The following is a 14,675-nucleotide window of genomic DNA, read 5'->3' as shown; positions in this document are numbered from 1 at the left end:
CAGTAGATGAATGTCTATATTGTACTAAAGAGCCCCAAATTAGGCACATACACCCTCCTGTAAGATGCTGAGTAGCAGAGAATGGTCACTTCTCTCGACCTGCTGTTGACACTTTTAGTGGCAGAGCCAGGTGTAAGGCTGGCCACCTTTTCCACAAGGATATACTACTGCTCCTGCTCAACTTGTCCGGCAGGACCCAACCCTCTAAGTCCTTTTCTACAAAATTAAGTGAATATGTCTTAAAAATAAAGTGGGAAAAAGGTTAGTATTCTATTTTAAGTAGAAATAGAATTCTATAGCTCAGAGCAACTGCTAGCATAACTATATATGGACAGGAAATTTCTATACAGGACTAGTGTGACCTTATCTGTAATGGCAGATGCTTGTCCAATCATCCATGATTTGGAAATATAACTGAAGTAGTAAAAAGTGCAGGAAAAGACAGAAATGTGAAAGAAGGAGTACAAAACATGTCTTACAGCAAGAGAAATAAGAGACCTTGAAAAGACAGAGAAAGGATATTGCTAGTTGCAAGTGTTTGAATTGCAGGGATTGTCAGGCATCTTTATGTAGTTGTGTGCTATATTAATTATCTTTTACCATTAGGTGGTAGTATAATAGCAGATACACTAAAAATTAATTAAAATAAATATTTATAAAAATACGTTATATAAACTATAAATTACTGGGTTTAGTGCTTTTCATTACAGATGTTGATGTTTTACTTCTAATGCTGTTAGTAATACCACCTATATCAGTGCTTCATTATAATCTCAAAAATCCTGTTTAATAAAAGCATATTTTAGCAATTGATAGACTAGAGAGAAGATTATAGAGTTTTAATAATTCCAAAGTAGTCTGAATAGGGATCTTATAATACCGTGGGCATGAGTGTGTGTATACTGGCAGCACTGTGAGCAGAGCCAGCATATGCAAATCATGAAGTACTGGAATAAAAAAACCTCAGTAGGAGGTGAATGTGCACGTTTTCAGTAAATGATTCTCCATATCATAGGGAAGTCTCTAGAAAAGTAGTTTTAAATCACTAGCTTAGATCTTACCTCCGCTACCTGTTTATATCAATCTTTGTGGAAGACATAGACTACTACTGTTTTTTTATAGTGCGATTTAAACTAGAGAAGACCTGAATAAATTGCTTCCATTTTTTGCTTTGGTCTCAGAAGCTGGCAAAGAATTATCTTTTTCTTTATTACTGCATGAAAATGATATAATGACATTGAATTTATCTTAGTCTAATATAATATTTAGCATTCACCTACAATAGACCCATATATTAGATTGGACTAATATATTTTTTTTTCCTTTTAGATTCCGTCTTTTTCATTACTTTTGACTTTGGACTAGATACAATCCTTTCATTGTAGTATTTTTTGCAATCTCTCCACTGTGTCTTGTGTCCATAAAGTATTGTAGATTTGGGGTGAGGGGAAGAGTTGGGGTTTTTTTGCTTTTCTCTCTTGCATTAGATGTCATATATTGTATCACAGTCTTTAGATGTTTAAATGTTTAGATGTTTAAGATGTTTAGATGTTTAATTTAAGTCAGAACAAGATGCATTTGAAATATTTCTGTGGCTCCTGTTTTTTTTTATCATCTCAGCTCTGTACACAAGTCATCTTATTTTTAACTTCAGAAACACTTTTCCTAATTCGTTATAATGTAGCTTTTGATTCTGTCCACATGCTTTTATATGATTCTAGACCTCTAGTGGGGTTTCACATCTAAGTACAATTAGTGGATGTTCTGGAACATAGTGGCTTGGTTTTGACTTGATTATTAGTGCTTTAAGTGGCGCATCCCATTTTCTTTAGCAATGTACCCATCTTGTCTGATTTTATGAATCAGAATATACTACCTTGTTTGTTTTGCTCTGATTTTCTACTTCTCCCCTCCGCCTTGAGCAGTTTATGCTTTTTGCTCATTTGCTTGCTTTATCAATTCAATTGCTTGTGAAGTGCAGGAGCGTATGTTGTACACGTTCTCATTCTTGTGAAGGTTTTGGGAGTCCTTACTTAACTATTGCTTCTTGATCCACAGTTTGAATCTGGAATGTGGAGCTGAAATGACTATTTCTGTGCTGTATCACATAGAAAACAACATTTCAAGATGTTTCTATCATAGGAAACCCAGCTGCCTCGTGTTCACTGTGTGCCTTGAAACATATCGAAAAGAACTAAGCAAGCTTTCTACCTCCGTAAGAGAAGACTCAGGGAACAGCAAGCTTTTTGGGCTATGTACTAGCTTTACATATTAAGTCCATAATGTACAGCTCCAAATAAAATGTTCAGTAAAAATAGAACCACTGACTGGGTTCAGAACTCTAGCTGAAAATGATAACCTTGTTGTCATGGTGCTTATTTGAAAAAAACAAAACCAAACCACAAAACAAAAACACGACACCAACCAAAAAAAACCAAAGTAAGATAAAGCACACTGGTTGCTATTATTAGAAGTATACTACTAAATATTTGTCTGACAGAATGGAAAAAGCTCAATGGAATGGATGGCTTGGAAAAAGAAGCAGTCAAACGATTTGTTAAAAATTATTAAAAGTATAGTTCTTTTTGAACAGCCAGGAACATTTGCCTGATAACACACAGTAATAGTGCTAAACATTAAATGGGAGTGGAGCATCTCCCTTATGAGGAAAGGCTGAGGGAGCTGGGTCTCTTTAGCTTGGAGAAGAGGAGACTGAGGGGTGACCTCATCAATGTTTATAAATATATAAAGGGTGGGTGTCACGAGGATGGAGCCAGGCTCTTCTCGGTGACAACCAACAGTAAGACAAGGGGTAATGGGTTCAAGCTGGAACACAAGAGGTTCCACTTAAATGTGAGAAGAAACTTCTTCTCAGTGAGGGTGACAGAACACTGGAACAGGCTGCCCGGGGGGGTTGTGGATTCTCCTTCTCTGGAGACATTCAAAACCCGCCTGGACGCCTTCCTGTGTAACCTCACCTAGGGGTTCCTGCTCTGGCAGGGGGATTGGACTAGATGATCTTTTGAGGTCCCTTCCAATCCCTAACATTCTGTGATTCTGTGACACTGAAAATCAGTGACACTGTTATGGTGGCAAGATCGTGTTGCGTAGCATCTTTTTTATGCAGGAGTTTACATAGCTCTATCAACATATTTTTTACACCTATCCATGCTAATACATGTTACTTCCCTGAGTTATCTTTTCTTCTTCTAATGCGGTTGCCCACTATCTATTGATACTGCTGCTAATCTAAGTATTTTAGGGATACCTTAAATTTTGAACTGAAATTATGTAGTCTGTGTTACGAGATAGCATCAGTTGGTTTTTAAATTAAGGAGTTATGTTATTCCAGTATATATTCAGAAATAACTTCTGTACACACTTTCATTTCTGTTCTATATGTTCTGCTCCCATAATTTGACATGGTTCATCTAGTATTTCTTGTCAGCTTCTGTCTCATCTCTTCTGTTTTCTGCCTTGAAAATCTTGAACTAGTTGTAATTCCTCAAACAATTCTAACATCAGTATCTGTTACTATTTCATTACCATTTATTAAAAGTTTTGCTATTTTCTGATTTAGGCTTTTATCCTTCATGCTATCTTGAAAGTATCACTGTGCTTTGTAAAATTGGCTAAATTATTTTTAAAATTTTTGTTACTGAGGTTTGCTGAATTCTTATGTTTGTTTTCAGCATGTTTGAAAACATTTTTCCACCACACCCCTAACCTATGTACACAGAACCTGAAAGTACTCGCATAAAAACGTTTTGCAGCCCATTATAAGCTTCTCTTAGTCAAACTCTACTGTTTGAGCACTGTCTCATAGCATATGTTGCATTAATATACTTTCAAAAGCGCATTTTCTGTAGGCCACGTGTGAGACTTAAATTCTGGTTAGATCTGACTTCCTTAACCACACAATAAGCTTTCATATAATCTTATTTACCTATTCTGTCCTGTTTTCTCTTTTAAAATAAATTCAGCTGTATAACTATCAGTTAAGGATTTTAAATGTTGCTTTTTGGTATTTGCTGTTCCCCACATAGTGAAGTTAAATTGTGGTCATGTGACAATAACAGACTTTTCTTATCAACTGTATTCCCCCTGGAATTCTGCTGTGAACTGTGTTGTTTGAAATATGGTTATGGTTAGATGATTTGGAAATTAGTATCTAGCTTGCTGCAGGCTGATTTAATGTTTAGCATTATTTTGGTAGAATGTGTACAATAAACTTCTCACTCTCAGGTTTCTTCCTGTTTTCTGGCTCTTCGATGTGTCTTTTCTTTAAGGGTAAAGCAATCATGATTTACAAACTTTTTTCTCCATTATCATATTTAAGCTAGTCATTTTTTTCCCCTCCTCAGATGAAAATGAGATTTTTATAAAAGCAGAATCCTGGGAATGACAAACTATACAAGACAAATAGAGTTAAAATTGTAAAAATGCATTCAGAGTAAAACAAATGAGGCTGTAAAATTCTATAGTAAGGCATTTTGCTCACAGAGGTTGTGGAGTATCACTTGTTGGAAATATTCAAAAGCAATCTGGACAAGTTCTTGGACAACCTTGTGGCCTTGCTTGAGCAGGAGGATAGGACAAGATGATCTCCAGAGGTCCCTTCCAACCTCACCTAACCTCTGATTCTGTGATTTTTGCTTGTAATTCTTCCATCACTACTAGGTGATAGATTATCAGGATGTTTCTTCATGTTATCCACCTGTCTTACTGAGTGGCAAAAGAATTTGATCATTACCAGTTTGGAGTTCATATTCATATATGCTTTGTGATACTTTTACAATTTCATGTAAAGACATCATCTGAAAAGAGGAGAAAGATAGAAGATTCCTAAATCCAAAATGCTAAAGATTTAGATATGTTAAATACAGCTAATACATTTTTGAAAATGCTCTTGGTAAAAGTTTTTTTGTAACCTGATGTTGAATATCTTTGGAAACAGTTAATCACACTTACAGTATATTACAGCACATCATCATCAACCTGGCTGTAACAGTTTGGTCAGTCCCCAGCGTAAGACGCTTTTGCCTTACACTGTGTCACTTAGAAAGTGAAGAATGGACTTTCAAACACATCTGCCTCTACTTTCTTTTCATTGTTTTAAATATTAATACATGCATTTGGCATATTAGTGGTCTTGAATTTTGCTTCTGGGCACCTATTTCTTTAAATCTTTCAGTTCATCCTAAGCTCTGTGAGGGTTTTCCTTGTTTGTTTGTTTTTCTTGTGCAAAGGAGTATAGTATGTTATCTCTTCCATTCAGGAAGTAGAACACTAATAGTTAGACAAAGCAATGCTGAGCATTATTGCAGGGATGTGATATTTGGGGATGTGATTCCCAAAGGGAATCTAATCTAGTTAGAGGGGAGCAGCATGTTCTAACAGTCCATTCTTTTTTTTTTTTTTTTTTTTTTCAGGCAGACAGTGTTATCCCTGCCTTTGTTCTAGATGAGAGAAGTGTTTAATACACAATTTAATCTAGAAATATTTTCAGAATTTTTAATGCTTATTTATGAGGCAGAGGTTGCAATACTTGACTTCATTCTCTCTTGGTTCACCATGGTGCTCACTGATGTTCAAGGGATATCCATACAAAGAACTATGAGACAACATATCTTCTATGTAACATCTAAGAACATTAATTTCTTTTGATAATGTTGACTTATCATTAGGAAAAACTCTGTTAAAACTAAAAATTGTTTTGTTTACTGGTAAAACTTTACCTGCACCCATCTTTTACTCTTGTTTCTTCTAGTTAGGAAGTGTACAACTCTCTTGTTAAATATAAGACCCTATATATTTCAGTTCAGTGTTTTAGAAGCGTTAGAGATAATGTACTGTTTACAAATGGATGTCTTTTTCTGTGACTTGTGTTTAAAACTGAAATTTAAATTCTGGACAAGAACAGGTAAATGTTATCTTTTTTCCCTCCACCCTTTATAATCCTATTATTTTGTATCCCCATTGTTAAGGAAAAGAGTAAAACTGCAACCATTTAATAATAATGTAGAAAAGTAATAGAAACAGAAGCAGCAATGGAGTCAGGAGGCAAGGAACAACCCTGGAAAAAAGCACTGCTTTATAACAAAATAAATTATGCCTAGTGCCTTATTATTGTGCATTATGAATTGTTCTAATTTCACACACTTCCATTCTTGTGGATGAGGCAATTTGTTACACAAAAACCATGAATTCATGTCTCAGTTCACAAGCCACTTCACACCAATTTTACCTCAACAGGTTTCCAGGGGCCTTTGTGGAATTATTCTCAATGGACATAAATTAAAATGAGCATACAATCAGGCTTTGTGATTGAGTCTTGGTCTTGCCAAGTGAAGCTATCTGCAAACTCAAGAACACAGAGAGAATAATAATTATTTACCATGGATGTCATTTGTAATGTCTCAGGTTTAAATAGGAAAGGATCAAACAGTCATTGTACTATACTCTGATAAACCTGAAGGCACAGCAGTTATTGCAATCTATCAGCATGATCCCAGCTCAAACTATTCTAGTAGGCTAGAGAGGGAAAATGTTACATAAAATAAACAGGGAAAGATTCTGTTGTCCTGTCCCATTAAGAATTTTATAAAACAAACAATGGTTATAAGAATAACTATTACATAGTTTACCTACTCAAAAAGACTACACATGAAACCTTTTTACAGTATACTTTGTGTAACACGTAAGAGAGTAGTATTCTGATTCTACCTGAAAGCATAATAATACGCTAGTATTAGTGCCTTATGTAGGAATAGTACTGGTTCTGTATACTATTATGACGATAAGTGAGTTTATAGCCCTAGTCTTAAGTTATTTTCCCCTTTAATATGTACGCTTGATTTTTTTTTTTAATTTTTTCTTCATTTTCTTTTGCTGTAAGGATAGACACCAGGAAAATATTAGTAATTAAAAGATGAGAAACAAACCTTGCCCATGCTGTGTGTAGACCTTCTTGATGAAATACAACCTGCCTTTTATAAATATAATCTGTGTTATGAGCTTCACTACCAGTGAAAATCAATAGAAACCATTTCCATCTCCATTCACTCTTCACTGGTTTCTCCTTATTTTCTGGATCTACATTATAAAAATGTCACAGGGCCCAGACAAAGTAAAACAATTTATTCATTTTTCCTCTATGACTGAATTTGTGGCACCTAATTTACATTTTTAGTTTTAAATGTCTTTGTGTCGCTTTGAGTATCCAACAAAAAGAAAAAAAATGTGTATTCTTTCATGGGCTGAGAGATTCAGAATGTCAACAGCTGATGCTCATCTTTCTGGTATAGATTTCAAGGTTTTGAGCTCCGTGTCATAGGAGTCAACAATATGAGGTTAAGTCAGGGCCTGCATACTTATGAGGTTTAGAGAGTACATTTGTGTGACTCTGAAGAGAGACAAATGTGCCATTATGACAAATAGATGCAAGAATCTGCATTAGCTGCAGATGTTTTATGAGCCAGCAGAACAGAAGAAGCTTGAAAATACATTAACAAGACTCGCTTGTAGGAAAATTCCCGAATTCTTATCAAATATTTTGCATGGTTTTATAATATTTGCATGTGTTTATTGTTTTTTATAAACTTCTGGGTGCTTGATCCAGAAACCTTTTTTTTCTGACTACTTTCTCTTTTACATCAATTGCCAATTGGTGGTTGTATATTTTTCTTGGAGGTTGTACGCTTTTTGAAACCAATATAATTAATAGAAAAATCAGCAGCAAAACATTTATTCAGGGAACAGGATCTTTGTGTGTGTGTGTATGTTTAAATATATACAAAAGTTGTATCTATATGTAGGTATTTGGCAGCAAAAAAAGACTGCTTACATGATGAACCTCTCAACTGTAGCTTCCTACAAAGCAATCAGGATGTGAGGAAGGCTAGAAATTGATTACTGTTTTATTATTTTTAATTGTCTCGTGTTTAAACACTAAAATGGCTGGGTTCTCATCTACACTTTTTTATTTATACAAGTTCCAACTGACTCTGTTTTGGTGAGTCATCATGCTATCCAGGTAAGATGTGCTCTGGAGCAAAATTAACCTTAGTGACATAACCGTGGCAAAAATCTGGAAGAATATAGACTCTTGACTTTAATGAGAAAGAATGTACCCTGTGTTCAGGCACATAGTTCCTGATCTCCATTAGTGGAAGTGTGTTTCCTGTACCACACAGGATTGCTAAATAGGGAAGAAGAAAACAAAATAAGGAACTGGTTTCAAATTTAGAGGTTACAGGGCACGTACTTGGGGAGTAAGCTCAGGTGATGCTATTCGCTGCAAAGTAAATTTAAATGATAGTAAGACACCTTGACTTTGGGTAAAGATATCTTTTTTTGTTAGGTGGTTGACCATCCCTTATAAAGTTAAATTACTGTGATTAAAATTATACTAACAAAAAAACCCGAAATAGCATTTTAAAGTTATGCTAATAATAAAAAAAACCCAGCGTTTGAACTTGGTTTCATATTTTTTCAACGGGAAAAAAACAATGTACATCAAGAAGAAACACCTTGATAGTTAAGACTTCTGCTTCGAGTTTATTTTTTCTGTTTATTTCATCATATTCCAAAAGGGTGGGTTCTCTCTATAATCAATCAGTTAAATGTACAGAGAAAATAATTGAAATAATTGTCTCAGATTATGGGAGCCATGGTTTCTAGTTACAGAAAGAGTGCCAAATAACATTTCACATCCTCTGGCAGTGTACCAGGGGGCAATAAGTCACAAGCAGATTTTGTTGACACCTCAGTGAGAAACATTGCACAGCCTATGAAGTTTCCCAGATTTCTGTGGGGATTCTTTACAGTGTCGACTTTTTATTGACAGTCACATCACATGTATAATGGAAATGTAAACCTACAGAGGAAAAAAATAAGACTGTTCTTGAAACTTGGTGTTACCTAGACAGGATAAGAAATGAGTATTGGAATCCAGGTCTAAGAAAGAAAATAAAATTTTCTTACTTTACATGCTTATTTTGTGTGTTTCCACAAACTAATATCTATGTCTGCAGCTGCTCATTACCATCAGGTGGGGTTTCACCCGCAGCCTTTTCCTGACCACTTACCTTTGTCTTTTTTTCCTGGTCACATTTGGAAAAAATCTCAGATGGAGAGATGTGCTGTGTGGGAGAGGTAACATCTATTAGCAAGTTGACGTAACACTTACTGTCTGCTATGTAATGACACTTTAGATGAAAAAACTTCTTATTTCCTTTGCCTCCTTCCTTCACTGCCCCCTTTCTCCCTGAAGACCCTGGGTGAACAAACATGGCACAACATGCTGTTGTTCCTGCTGTGTACATGGCTCACCTCCTGCCCTAGAGTCTATTAACTCCTGATAAAGACAAGCACAAGTAGAAGCTGGTGACTGACGATATTGAGCAGCTGCCCCATCTGCTAGGCAGATGGTCGCACATATGAATTTATTACTGCATTGATAAAGGACTTGCTCTGTAGGTAGGGATCTACAGATGACAAGGTGGGGAAAAGATAAAGGGACAACATCTGCACCAAGACATACCAGTGTGTGTTTTTTCCCTTTTTTTACTGCACCTGCTAATCCTACAGGTGCTCTGTTTTTGTGGTATATTGTGTCTGTTTTTCAGCAGTATGAATTTTTTGCCCTTATTTATTTTTCCTTAATTTTATTTATGTGCCTTATAATGTATTTTGACTCCTTAGTAGGCTGCTTAAAGTTGAAAAAGTAGTCTTTCCTGCTTGTTTTTACTTTATATCCTGCCTTTGTGTTTGAGGAAAGGAGAAAAGTCTGGATGTTGAAAGTTGCTGGCACTTTTTTACATTTTGTGTTACTTTTGAGATATGCAGATATTGTTTACGGAGAAAGGAAGGAAGAAAACTTGGCAGAGGGACTCAGGTCATGCCACAGGGAGTAAATGAAGCATTGTTTTTACTCCATGGGGCAATCCTTGAGCTGCTGGATCTGCATCTTAGTGGAACACTGCAAAACAGACACAGTAGGGGGTAAGAAACTAAGCTTTATACAACTCTAAATGATTTACAGACATGCAAAGCTGTAGATGCTATGCCCATTAATGAGATGTTTTCTATTTACAATTCCTTCCTTTCATGAAGTTACGCCTTTGTGCATAGACATCCATGGTTTGTCCCCTTATTTATAATTTGTCTGCTGAAATAAATCAAGAAACACAGATTTCTAGTTCCCATGAAGTTTCTTAAGCATAATTACTCTATTACAAAGAATTAGATTCCTTGGTGGGGGTGACATAATATTAAGGATTCAGTTTCCAGATAGGTAGGCTTTGTGGTTTGGATTTTCAATAAAATTTACTTGCTGTTTACTAATTTCTAAAAGTGTCCCAAACATTTGGGTTTGTGTTTTATATTTGTGTTGCCTAATTGAAAAAGTTCAATTATCATAGTGTTGGCTTGTCAGATAACAGAACATTGTCGAAATACAAAAATAAGATAATATGAGAAACAAGGTTGCCTAACAGATAGTGATAGTAATGGTTATTCACTTAACAACTTCCATTTGCCTGTGACGTGTTATTCAGTGGTAATATAGCAGTACTTTGTTTTTCTTCTGATATATAAATGTTGGCTACTGGACAGAACAGAAAGCAACGTTTATGTACAAAGGAGATAGATGTGTCCAACAAAGGTAGCATCTCATGTCTGAAGAGTGGATTGTTGCGAATAGAGCAAGTGTACTGTGTTGTACCTTCCTTTAAAAGAGAAAATTCTTCTTGCTGCTTCAGATGCTGCTATTACATGCTGCTGATGGCAGCATGTGAATTTACTAGATTGCGGGTCAACTGTGATGCAAGTCTGAGTAATCATAACTCAAGCAACCTCCATGCAAGTCAGATTACATAAAAAAGAAGCAGCTGTCAGCTCAAGTCTTTAGTTTTGCTGCTCACTTACCTTATGAGCAATATCGTACATATGAAGAGTTTTGCTTTGTTCTGCACTCTTCAAACCCATGCACAGCCTGGTGATTTTGTGTTTAAAAAAAAAAACCCAAAAACAAAACCAAAAAAAGTAGGAACAAACTTACAGATTGTAAATTGTTGTGCTTTTTTGGTTTATATTTCAGTTTATAAAATACTACTGAAAAGTGCAGTATTTAGAGTGTATTGTGCTTAATGACTCATCTGTAAAATCTGAAATTCTGTAAGATTACAATATAGTTTATGAAAGTAACAAAGATATTATGGTCCTATGAAAGACAAAGAATACTTAATTTATATTTGTTTTGCAGGTTCCTGGTAAATCAACCATGATAAACTCAAAGCTTTTCTTTTAGCACTGAACAAATGAACTACAGCTCTGTCTAAGGTCCAGAATGCTGCCTTGGTTCTAGATATGCTTCAGCATGTATTTGTCTGACAGGGTGAATTATTGATCTGTCACACTAACAAAATCAGTCAGAAATGTAGAATTTGAACTGTTTCATTAAAGTGAAATAGCCTTAAGTATTTAGACAGATATCTGATGATTACGGCTTTTCAAACAAGTTAGGGAATATTCACTGTATTCTTTGATCTTAGAAAATGCAATACACAGAGTGGCTTTCTGTTTGAATTAGGAGACAGTGCAGAATGTGCCACTCTATTAGCACAAGGGAATTTTTAGCATTTTAGGCTGATATTTTCAAGGATATCTTGCACCTAGAAATACTTAAAGAACTGCACATAATGTAACTGTGATAGCTATTGCATAAGGAGAGATTTTCCACAATAAGCTAAGATATAAATGGGCATATTAGATACAGATGTTAATACAGAAACTACTTTTGTTTGGTTTTAGCCATAGTGATATTAACATTTTAATATAATTTAAGTAATGCCTGTAAAAAATGAAAACTACTGAAAAAATATGCAAGTGCATTTCACATCTGAATGTCTTGAAATTGGAATTGCTTTAGATGCTAGTCAGTAGAGAAAACCCCCTCAAATTAATAGTCCCAAACTGAGTTCCCATTACTTCAGGCTCAAAATGAAAGAAAAAGAATCTTAAACAAGAGGAAGTATGCAGTGTTTAGCTGAGCTTGTATTAAGTGCTATAGATGCGTTCAGTCTCACCTTTTGTCTCAGAGCAAAAGCTAGTTTTGCTAAAGTGAGTTCAGAAACCTTTCTCCTCCATATTTGCTGTTAAAGACTTGTTTTTTTGGGGATGGTAAATGAATTTGACAGAAGAGAAGAAAGAATTGTTTTAGACCCTTACAAGGAGAAAACATCCCTCGATTTTCTTTATAGAAAAGCATTAAGAAAGGTTAGTGTTAATGTATTTGGAGCAAGCTATCAGTCTACCTCTTAGAAGACTGTCAGTTCTCACTGAAAATAAGTTTAACAGCCTTAAGTGGTAGTGGGGTTTGTTTCTTTACAGGAAGGATGATACATTGATTATTGGAAACAACATTTGCATGGAGGTGAAGGAAAATCATTATTATTTGGTGTGGTAAAGGACAGACTTTATGGAAAAAGCTATTGCACAGTATTTGTTTGCAATCATTGATCAGTTACGAAACTAGTCACATCCACATCCATGACAGTATCACTCCCTAATTTTGCAGACACAGAAACTAGCCCAAATATTACAGGAATCTGCAGGTAAATCTTGGTGCTTCATTCTTTGAAACTGATGGACTATCAATCAGTTTATTATAAATGAAAGGATATTAGAGACTTTATGTGGCAATTCATTGTACCGCAGCTGTCAAAATACATAGTTCATTTGAGGTCAAAGTTAGTCCACTTTTCAGTGTACATCTTTTTTCACTAAACTTTAGCTTTAAAATTCTTTCTGTTTTTTTGGAAATTTTTAGTGTTAATCGAGGATTGCAGCATGCGGTTTCCAGAGATTTGCACCAGGTGGACCTCAGTTTGCAATTTTGAAAAAAAGGTCTATTAACAGGAATGGTTCAATGCCTTTAACTTCTAGTTTTCCTATCTGTGGAGTTATGCTTACTGTTATGCTTGTTTCTGTGCTTAGAATACATCTAATTCAATGACTTGATCTGGCACCGAGTCTGTTTACCAGATTTTATCCTCATGCACACACGTGCACGTGTTTTTATGAGCCAAGCCTAAACTTGTTGGAGGATTGATTCACAGAATTAACTAATGAGAAAATATTTTATTGTCTTATCACAAATATAAATATTATGGTGACAGTAGCATGTAAGTGCATAGGTAGTCTGTAACCACGACCTGAAAAAGTATCTAAAACTGTTACTGGCAAACGAGGAAGAATAGTACAGAGGCCAAAGTACACTCTTTAACAATAAAGCCTTAGTGGAACAATATGACTGCCATGTACATGGCAGTGCCTTAGCTTTTAACATTTTTTTAATAGGTTAACATTAATGCACAGTAATGAATACATATAATTCTGAACAGTAAATTGAAATGACTTGACCAAGGTTTCATAATACCCAGTTGTGGAAAGATGCCTGACTGAAGACAGCTCTTTAACGTAGTAGAATAAAGTTATATTCTTATACAGTGATTGGAAACTTAAGGAAAATCTGTTTGAACAAAAAATAAAATGCTTTTCTCATCAGGAAGGTGAATGAATAATTTTAAGTCTTTGTTTTGAGACTTACAAAAAGCTCTGCTGCTTCAAGTCTAACTCAAGATTTAAGTGCTTTTATTTACAAAAGTAGGAGTGCCTTCTTCAGCATTGTTTCTCAAATGAAAAATCTTCAAGTTATTTTTGGTTCGCTTGGCTTGGTTTTCTTCTTTTTCTTTTTGTTTGTTTGTTTTAAAAACAAAACCACCACCAACAAAAAGAAATTACTTGAGACCAAAGCACTAGTTTATGGGAGGAAAAAAAAAAAAATTGTCAAGGAAGATTTAAAAGCCCATTCTGCATTCTTTACCAAGGCTAGGAACACTGTTTTTGTTTAATCCCAGCCAGCAACTATGCACCACACAGGCACTCACTCACTCCCTCATGGTCGGATGAGGGAGAGAATCAGAAGTGTAAAAGTGAGAAAACTCATGTATTGAGATAAAGACAGTTTAGTAGGTAATGCAAAAGCTATTGCAACAGATATAGTTAAAAGAAACTTTATTTTAATGACCAACAGTAATTCTGAAACAAAACTATCTTTCTTTTAAATTTTGTTATTGGATATCGAAAGGGGAATTTCTGTTATCATTGCTAATACATTGATAATTTTGAGGTCCATTTCATCTAACCAAACTGTAGGTCAAAAATACCATGACTGGATGTATTTGCTTAGCAAAAGAAAGAAAGACTTATTTTTATGAAAAAAAGCACAAAGTACTTTAAGGAACTGTGTAATACCTAAATAAAAATTTTAAAAAAGGATTCATCTTGTTTTACAAGGGAGTTGGAGTAAACCTGGGAGCTTGATCTTTACCACTCTTACTAAAGAAAAAGAAAAAGAAAAAAGTTTTCATTCTGAAAGCTTTCTTTTCTGACTCTTTGTCCTCCCATTACAAACATGGATGAAGAGATATAGTCTCTCTCCTTGTTTCCAAAGAATTATTTGAGTAGCATAATGAGAGTATGAAACTATGATTAGTTATAGAAGATTTCTTATCTTGTGCCAGTATCTGATTCAAGGATCTCTAAAAATTGATGCAGCTTAAATAAGAAAAATAATTTTTATTTCTCTTGAAACTCAAGATAAATTAGAA

General features: G+C 35.0%; 1 protein-coding gene across 1 annotated transcript in view; it reads left to right on the top strand.

Annotated features, from left to right (window-relative positions):
• Positions 1-14,675, top strand: part of PCDH7 (protocadherin 7) — a 270,988-nt gene that overhangs the window by 212,363 nt on the left and 43,950 nt on the right. The gene's annotated exons all lie outside the window — the stretch shown is intronic.

The sequence above is a fragment of the Caloenas nicobarica genome, chromosome 4 (genome assembly GCF_036013445.1).
Source record: "Caloenas nicobarica isolate bCalNic1 chromosome 4, bCalNic1.hap1, whole genome shotgun sequence".
In the NCBI taxonomy this organism is placed as follows: Eukaryota; Metazoa; Chordata; class Aves; order Columbiformes; family Columbidae; genus Caloenas; species Caloenas nicobarica.
Note: the sequence above shows the minus strand (reverse complement) of the source record. Positions and strands in the feature narration are given on the sequence as shown.